We start from the raw sequence: 9,459 nt of genomic DNA, 5'->3' as shown, positions 1-9,459 counted from the left end.
AGGGTATTCGCGTCTGGCATCATATCTCGAGCAAATCTCCATTGCAAATCCTGATTCTATCACGGCGATAGAACTTGATTCTATGAAAAGATTTAAGTATCTATTTCTCTCTTTTGGAGCTTCTATCAAAGGTTTTAAGTATCAGAGAAGGGTCATTGTGGTGGATGGAACTCACCTAAGTGGAAAGTATGGAGGAACTATGTTAGTTGCAGCCGCACAAGATGGCAATTTTCAGATATTCCCATTGGCTTTTGGGATCGTGGATGAGGAAGATATACCTTCTTGGGAATGGTTTTTCACAAAATTGGCTAGTTGTATATCTCATGACAAGCCTCTGGTGATAGTCTCCGACCGGCACAAGGCCATTAAAAGTGCGTGTGATAAGGTGTTTCCTTGGGCAACCCGAGGAATATGTTATTATCACCTTCAAGATAACATTGTCAAAAAGTTTAAAGGGAAACATCTCATGTACTTGGTGAAAGGGGCTGCTTATGCTCACACGGTTTACGATTTTGACCGGTACATGGCTGAGATACGGAGTGCAAACCCGGAACTTGCAACGTATTTGGAGAAAGCCGACGTCAGGCTATGGTCAAGGGTTTATTGTAAGGGGAACAGGTTCAACATAAAAACAAGCAACATTGCTGAATCTATTAATTCCGCACTGAAGCGAGCAAGAGGATTTCCGATTACGTTCCTGCTGGAGTTCATAAGGCAGAAGTTAGGAAAATGGTATTGGAAAAGGAGACAAGATGCTTTGAGTCTCACAACTGAACATAGCGGGGGTGTTGAATACTTGCTTGCTGTTCGAGAAGAGATAGCGGGTACGATGACGGTCGAACCAATTGATGGATGGCATTTCTTTGTCAAAGGTGGCAAAATGGACTGTGTGGTTGATTTGGAACATGCAAAGTGTGATTGTGGTGTCTATGGAGTGGAGAAAATACCTTGCTCTCATGCTATAGCTGCTGGAATACATGCTGGTTTGCATATCTCCACACTTGTATGTCCACTGTACTCAAAGAATTATCTGTATGCAGGATACTCAGAGAATATATATCCTATCGTGTCACAACATATTGAGGAACGAGAATGCTTTCCTCCAGAACTAAAGCGTGGTCGGGGGAGACCGAAGAAATCAAGATGGCAATCTTGGTTGGAGCTATCTAGGATGAGAGGACACAAACCCAGGAAGAAACACAGGGCACGGAGATGCTCAAACTGCAAGGAAACTGGCCATACGAAACCACAATGTACACAAAATTTTTAAGTCGTCCAGTCTTGATTACCCGTCCAGACGACTAAATTTTTAGTCGTCCAGTGTATTTTATTTTTAGACGACCTTCTACTAAGTCGTCCAGTGTATTTTATATTTAGACGACCTTCTACTAAGTCGTCCAGTGTATTTTATTTTTAGACGACCTTCTACTATCCCTTCAAGTGTATTTTATTTTTAGACTACCTTCTACTATCCCTTCAAGTCGTCCAAACCTTCTAGACGACTTATTTGTAAGTCGTCCAGTTGGAAAACCTTCCAGACGACTTATAATAAGTCGTCCAAACCTTCTAGACGACTTATTTGTAAGTCGTCCAGTTGGAAAACCTTCCAGACGACTTATTTCTTCCAGACAACTTATATATTTACAAGTTCAAATACAAACACTAATCTTCCAGACAACTTATTTACAACTTATATATTTACAAGTTCAACTTATATATTCAAATACAAAGACAAGTTCAAATACAAACACTAATCTAATCATACAAGCCCACGAACTATCACCATCCACATTTTCTTTTAGATGCTGATCAACAAGCTCCTTCCATATATCCACCGCCATATTATCCCTCATTTTCTTTGCGTTGCACCTAGCAAAGTCTTTAGGGTCAAAGGAGACACCGAGAGCATGACATTCAATGTACTTTACAGTGTACACGCCACAATCACCATTGTTGGCCGTGGGTACACCTTTCAGCGGTCTCTCATATGTGTATGGCTCCAACCCGTATTTGACCCGTATTTCGTCGGTGGCTGCGCACTCAACAAGCAGATAAGGGACCATCTGGAGAAAAGGCTCCATTATCGCATCCCATGCGTCTGGTACACTAGATGAAGGTATGCTGTCCCAGACGACTATGTGCCTCTTAGGGATCGATATCCAAATAGCAACCCAATGCTTGTCGTCCAAGTTCACTGGCGCATAGATATCATCAATGTCCTCCCCCCACTTCTTGTTTGATTGGCAAAATGAAGGTATTGATCCGTCATAAAAATACGACGCCCCACCAGGTAGAACTCTTCCTAAACCTTTGTGATCAGGTTCCGATGTTTTGAAGAGGTGATACTGCTCTCTCCAAGACTGGGAAAAGTTGTGATCCAGGAAGCACATTCGCTCGCTCCTGAAAGCTTGTGGGTTCTCCTGATACCTCTGCCTTAGCACATTAATCCAAGCATCTATATGCTGCATATTAAATATAACAAGTTAGAAGTTACCAGACGACTTAAATATAAGTCGTCTACGTGGTCGTCCAAGTAGACGACTTTCCAGACGACTTATAATAAGTCGTCTGGAAAGTAGTCTACTTGGACGACTTTGTAGACGACTTAAATCGTGTGCAGAAGACTTACGCAGTCTTCCAGCCATCCTCTGGCTGTCCGGAGGAAGTGGTACCACCTTGTTGGTGATGTACGTGGTTTGTCCTCGGTCTTAGTTAAATAATGACTGCAAACAAAAAAGCAATCAGTTTTGGACGACTAAATCAAGCTATTATGGGTAAAGCAATCACTTACGGATCAGTTTTCAACCAATCAGCGAGTTCCTTCAACCGATCTTTGTTTACTGGCGGAAATGGATTATAGGCTGCCACTTTATCTTTTTTTTTCTCTGCCGTATAAGGAGATCTCACAGTGGGAGCAGGTTTCTTCGCTCGTTTACTCTTTGCACGCTTGTCCAATACAACCAGGCTCGGTTCTGAAACTGGATCGCTTGGCTCGGTGGAAGCGAGGCTCGGTTGTTGATCGGTGGAAGCGAGGCTCGGTTGGTGATCGGTGGAAGTGACAGCAACAATCTCTTTGGAGGTCTTATTTACCGAGTTCGCCTCGGTTGCTGTATCCTCCGGCAACCATCTCTGCAATAAAAGTTGCACACAAGTTAACTCTGGACGACTTAAATAAAAGTTGTCTGGACGACTAGTTGGACCTGGACGACTTAAAATTAAGTCTTCCGTGGTCAACTAGTCGTCCAGACAACTTACGTTTAAGTCGTCCAGGGTCAACTAGTCGTCCAGACAACTTTTACAGTCGTCTGGACAACTAGTTAACCCTGGATTTGATACTAACCTCTTTGATTTGAGGAGGCTGTTTCTTTTGAGGAGGAGGCTGTTTCTTTTGAGGAGGAGGCTGTTTCTTTTGAGGAGGAGGAGGCTGCTGCTGTTTCTTTTGAGGAGGAGGAGGCTGCTGTTTGGTTTGATGAGGAGGAGGCTGGTTACTAACCACGGTTTCATTGGCATGAGGGGTAGCCTGTTTGTTTCTACCCCCGGTTTCTTTGGCAAGAGGGGTAGGTTGTTTATCTTGAGGGGTAGCCTGTTTGTTTTTACCCCCGGTTTCTTTGGCAAGAGGGGTAGGCTGTTTATCTTGAGGGGTAGCCTGATTGGTGACACCAACCTTCTTCTCCACAGCTTCCAATCTATCGGACAACTTCCTAAACTCCCTCATGCACTTATTAAACCCTTTTTTCATGCAGTCAGCTACGCCCTTGAACATAATTTCCAACTCCTCTCTGGTCACCCCTCTAGCCTCTTCTCTAGCCTCTTCACTAGCCACTTTAGGAGCCTCTTTACGAGCTTTCTTCCGAGGTCTTGGATTGTCTTCCTCCTCCTCCTCCTCCTCCTCCAACACAACCATCTCTTTGGCCTTCTTTGATGGAGTCACAACCTTAGGTTTTGTATTGACCTTAGTACCAGTGACTTCCCAGCAATCCATGGTCCACTTCCACGGTCTCCGCTCATACATGACTTTAATGATGTTCTCCGCGGGCAGGTCCTCAACCTCAGAGTCCCATTTTGGCCACATTTCACTAATGTCCTTCTCAACAAAGTTGATCACGCGGGTCTGCAGTAAATAGAAGAATCGAGTTAGATATTTGAAAAAAAATACTAAATAGACGACTTAATTATAAGTCGTCTACTAAGTCGTCCAGCTGGAAGACCTTCCAGACGACTTATAATAAGTCGTCTAATAAGTCGTCCAGATGGAAGACTTTCCAGACGACTTAATTAAGTCGTCCGATAAGTCGTCCAGCTGGACGACCTTCCAGACGACTTATAATAAGTCGTCTGCGCAGTCTTTTGGATTGAAGTAAATACCTGACTCAAGATAGCAGCTTTCATTGATCTGCGGCCTCTGCTGCCCTCGTAAGCCAGTATCGGTGGAGACGGACTGTCTGCTCTGGGACCACCAATACTAGCACCCAATTCCGGCATAGCTGTGTACGTCCAGACCTGAAGAACTTGTATAAACCCATCCACGGTGTAACAGCCAGCAATTTCTTTGTTCCACAAAGAGTCCATCAGCACCTTAAATGCGACTCTCCCCCATGGATAATTCTCAAACCGTTCTAAATCCATCACTAGCCTTGCCAGAGTAGATCGTGTAGCGGTTGAAAACTTTCTCCCTTCAATGAATCCAGTGAAGATGGAGAGGTACGCGAGCCGCTTGCGATCTTCCCTGGACCAATCCCCGCATCTCTGCAGTGCTGCTATTATCTGATCAGTAGTTGGCCCAGCTTCCAGATGAACTCCCAGCATCCCCCAGAAAGAAACCATCTCTGGGGTAACGTCACATTTTGGTGTCTCAAGGTCCTCGATGTACTCGCAGTTTAGACCAGTGAGGTTTTCAAACTCTAACAGTGAAAACCTCAAAGGTTCTGGACCAACGAGAGACCACATCTCATACTTCTTCTTAATGTCCAGCTTGAAACTGAGCATGTAGTGAACCAGCCTTGAAGCCCAACCAAATCCCTGCTCCTTGAACTTGATGAAAACTCCCAAACTCGACTCCTTGAGCTCTTCAAATTCGTCATCAGTAAGAGCTTTCCTAAGAGCAGTATGCAACTTGCTGTTATCCGTATGATACGAAATGCTATTGTGGGCTTCTGGTTCTTCCCCTGATGTGTATAACCTACGGGGGAGTTCTGGAATATCCATCCTTTTTGTCTGCAAAATAATCAAAGACAACAATATAAGTCCAGACGACTTAGTAGACGACTTATAATTAAGTCGTCTGGAAAGTCTTCCAAATGGACGACTTATATTTAAGTCATCTACTAAGTCGTCCAGTTGGAAGACTTTCCAGACGACTTAAATTACTTACAAGTCTTCCAGTCGCAGAAGGAGTTGGAGTACTCGTCATTGCGGTTATAGATCTGAAAAAATAAACGTGAAACGGTGAGAATGAGTAAATTGATAGAGACAACGTTTTATGTTCATCTTTTCCTCGAGATTGATGACTTAGCGGCGTTAGGGTTTACAGAGAAACGGCGCTAAGGTTTACAGAGAAGAAGCGGCGGCGCTAGGGTTTAGAAGAAGCGGCGGCGCTAGTGTTTAGAACGTTGGTGACCACGGTGGCGAGGGCGACGGTTTGTTCGGAAATAGTGGAAGCGGCGGCGCTAGGGTTTAGAGGAATCGGCGGCGCTAGGGTTTAGAGGAATCGGCGGCGCTAGGGTTAGAAGAAGCTGCGGCGACAACGGTGAGAATGAAGTGAGATAGATAGCCGATGTTGAGAACGATGGTTTGTTCGGAAATCGTGGGAATTCGAAATCGCCTTTGAGAGAGAACTGTTAGGGTTTCTGAATATCGCGAAAAATGAAAAAAAAAAAAATCACCTTATATATTGGGTAAATAATCCGGTTAGCTTTAAAATTACATTGGTAAACTTTAAGGTTTGGTCCGGTTTAGACGACTTATTCTGGCTGATAATGTACAACAGACGACTTAATATTTAGTCGTCTGTTTTCAGACGACAAAATATTAAGTCGTCCTAGACCCTAAAATGAACCCCTAAACTAAAATGACTAGATTAACTAACTAACCACGTTATAAAATCAAATTATACTTAAATAGTGTTTACTATACACAGAAATGAACACGCATAAGTAATTTTAAAAATTTTCAAAACGGTTTTAATGCTTTCCAAAATCTAACCCTAAGAACACATACAATACTACAACATATGTTGATGAAACATAAACTTAAGAATATCATGACTCACTACTTTCACTCATCTATGCTGAAAACAATTGAAATTTGTTATATCTTAATTTATACCTCCTAAGACATATGTTAATTACATAATTCCCATTTTTCACTTATCAAAATATTTTTTACAAAATTTTTAAATTATGTTTAAGACTAACTGTCCAGACGACTTTAAGTTAAGTCGTCTGGACGACTTATTTTCAAGTCGTCTAAACAGACGACTTGCGAGGGGTAGAAACGTAAAAAGAATTCCGTTTTTTTGTTTGGTCACAAGGGGATAGTTGTAATTTCAATAGCCTTTTAGGTTACTTTTGCCTTTGACCCAAGTTGGGGTATTGTTTTGGGTTTGACTCCAAGTTTTGAGTCACACTTGGCAATTCTCCCAGTGCATTAAACATCAATTGTCCGCTTTTGCTTAGATTATGAAATAATTAACTCCATGGTTATACTGTAATCACATATACTCCAATCGCATCGATATATTTTCCAACAAAAGATTTATAAGCGGTATATAAAATAAGATTAATCATCTTAGAATAATGTTACCAATGAGGCTATGAAAGAGGACTAGATGAAATGTTAACAGATCCGCTCAGTGTTATTTCCCTTTTTAAGTGTGTACCCTCTTGTGTAGGCTATAAGAGGATTTGAACCCCAAAATCGAAGCTTATATTATCTAGACCTCGATGAATACTTAATTAGAAGTGGAACCAATTAAAAATGATACATACATTCTTATTTATAAATACAATTCTGAAATTAGGTCACTCACTTCTGAAATGATTCCTAGACTTGAGGCAATTCTCATTCTAACTTTTCTGCTTAGTACGTTTTCACTGAACTAATGCTATTAATTATTAAAAAAACAACTAGATATCAATCATTAAGAAAAGCCATTCAATTGGTTATTAAACGATTCTTGCTCTCGACTTCTGAATTATGAGTATACTCAAGATTTCTTAAGACACTACCAAATCTATATTTTTATTTTCTTATATCAACCAAATCTCGATACTATGAAAATATGATTGGAATAACATGTTAAATTAATTAAATATATATCGAGCCAATAAGCGTTTGAGACGGAGTGGAAAAATTAAAAGTGGGATAGGTATAGTTAATCTACAAACGGCGAATAAAGAAAGCAGAAAAGGCTAAATAACTTAATTGTTATCCAATTATTTGAGTTGTAATGATATGATTAGTGATTAGTGCGTACAATCAAGTTTTCTAACTAAGCTCACTTTCTAAAAGCTAAGTTCCCCAAAAAGATCATGCACATGCCCGATCTATATTTTACTAAAGGGAGAATGTATCAATGATAATGATGATTTTGGAAGAATGTAAAAGTGTCATGAATGCTAGTATATTGCAGAAGAAAATTAGATTTGTAATGGTATCATGCCAATGTGGATGATGTGAATATATATAAAAGAACTAGAAGTAAAAATAATGATACTCGAATATTTACATACAAATACGTGTCTATATTTAGTTTTATGCCCAATTCTTCTGATGATCAGTTTCAACCCCTGTTCGGGAACGCGCTAGGCGCTAGTCGGGCGGTCGGGGTTGGGCCTAGCGCCTAAAGAGAAAATCGGAGATTAATCGGAAAATATGCGGAGCGGAATTTTTAGATGGTTTACTGTGTATAAAACATGTTAATCTTTAATTGTGTGTAACATTAATACATTTTCATGTTTAAGATTGTATAAAATACACAAATAGAATATATAAACTTAATATAGTGTATTTTTCATCAAAATTATGAATATAAATGATATTTATAAAATTTTAGATCAAATAAAAAATAAAAATATTATTAAAAATAAAATAAATAAAAACTAAAAAAAATAAAAAAAATTAAAAAAAAAAATAGATTAGGCGGCTAGGCGGTCATTTAGGCGGTCTAGGCGGAAAAAATCGGATATCCGATTTTTTAAACCGATTTGGCATAAATCGGGGCGGAAGAGTGAAGCGTAGCGCCTAGGCGGCTAGGCGGCCGATTTTTAGAACAGGGGTTTCAACCAAAATACTAGATATATATATATAAATATATAATTTTACTTAACGCACACTTGATTGATTGAAAGATCCCTTATATATTAGATAAGAAGTATTTGCAATAAAAGTGTTTACACACGCATTGATACATATTAGTCTTACAATCATTTTAACTTTAGAATGCTTTTGTATCATTTTCACAGTTATTTAGCTATTAATGTATTCACACACTAATTTTTTAACTCTATCGTAAAAAAATTAAATTGTTCACATACTAATTTCTTTTAAACAGCTCATGTTTAGTTTTCGGATTTTTAATCTTTGTATTAGTGAATTAAAGTTTTCCCCGCGCAAAAACAGAATAATATCATTGTTGAAAGAAATAAATTACAAAATCATTAAGAATCACATCAACTAAAATGATGGAATTGAGATGTTTTTAAAAATTGAAAGTTTCGTATCTTGCCGAACTTGACTATGATTGAGGTTTATGCATACAAAAGCAACAAATAATTGTGATAGGTTATGAATTAAGGAACTAAGGTGAAAAATACCACACACAAAATTGGATCTTTAGTTTATCCAAATATTATTTTTCTTTACAATGTTTTTATATCAAACCAAGAATTAGAGACAAAATCAAATTGTTTGAAAAAATCAGAAATCAGAAAAGCTTTACAAAATGAAAAAATGCGCGAAATCGATTGAAAAACATAATTCACGTACCACGTGAAGAGATCACATTATTTTTGACGTAACTCTAACCAATTTCACTCGATTGTATCGTGTTTTATTATATTTACCAAAAAAAAATTATAACAAAGTACACACTATTGGTTATATAGACTATGTCACTTTTGTAACATGCCCAAAAATATTGACACGATGCCTAACCATTTTTATTGGTATTCTTAAAGTATGGTCCAATAATTATGTATGTAAAATAAGTCCAACATATTAGTTTTATATTTATTTATTTTTTATATTAGTAAAAAAAAATAAGTCTGGGTAAGATATTTGGATCCGAAGAACCGAACTTGATTTGAAAAAGTAATACTAAACACAAACTAAAATTGATTAAGTATTCAAATGGATCTAAAAATTTAATATCTGATCTAAACTGAAATATTTTGGATACCAAAAATATTTAAAACATAATTATATACTTAAATATATTAGTTATTTTAAATTTAATATCTA

The 9,459-nt window shown here is 38.5% G+C and overlaps 1 pseudogene; it reads right to left on the bottom strand.

Annotated features, from left to right (window-relative positions):
• Positions 1 to 1,755: 1,755 nt before the first annotated feature.
• On the bottom strand, positions 1,756 to 5,205 carry LOC125585656 (annotated as a pseudogene).
• Positions 5,206 to 9,459: the final 4,254 nt, after the last annotated feature.

This window comes from Brassica napus, chromosome C4 (genome assembly GCF_020379485.1).
Source record: "Brassica napus cultivar Da-Ae chromosome C4, Da-Ae, whole genome shotgun sequence".
In the NCBI taxonomy this organism is placed as follows: Eukaryota; Viridiplantae; Streptophyta; class Magnoliopsida; order Brassicales; family Brassicaceae; genus Brassica; species Brassica napus.
The sequence above is the reverse complement of the archived record's forward strand: the minus strand, read 5'-3'. Positions and strand labels throughout refer to the sequence as shown.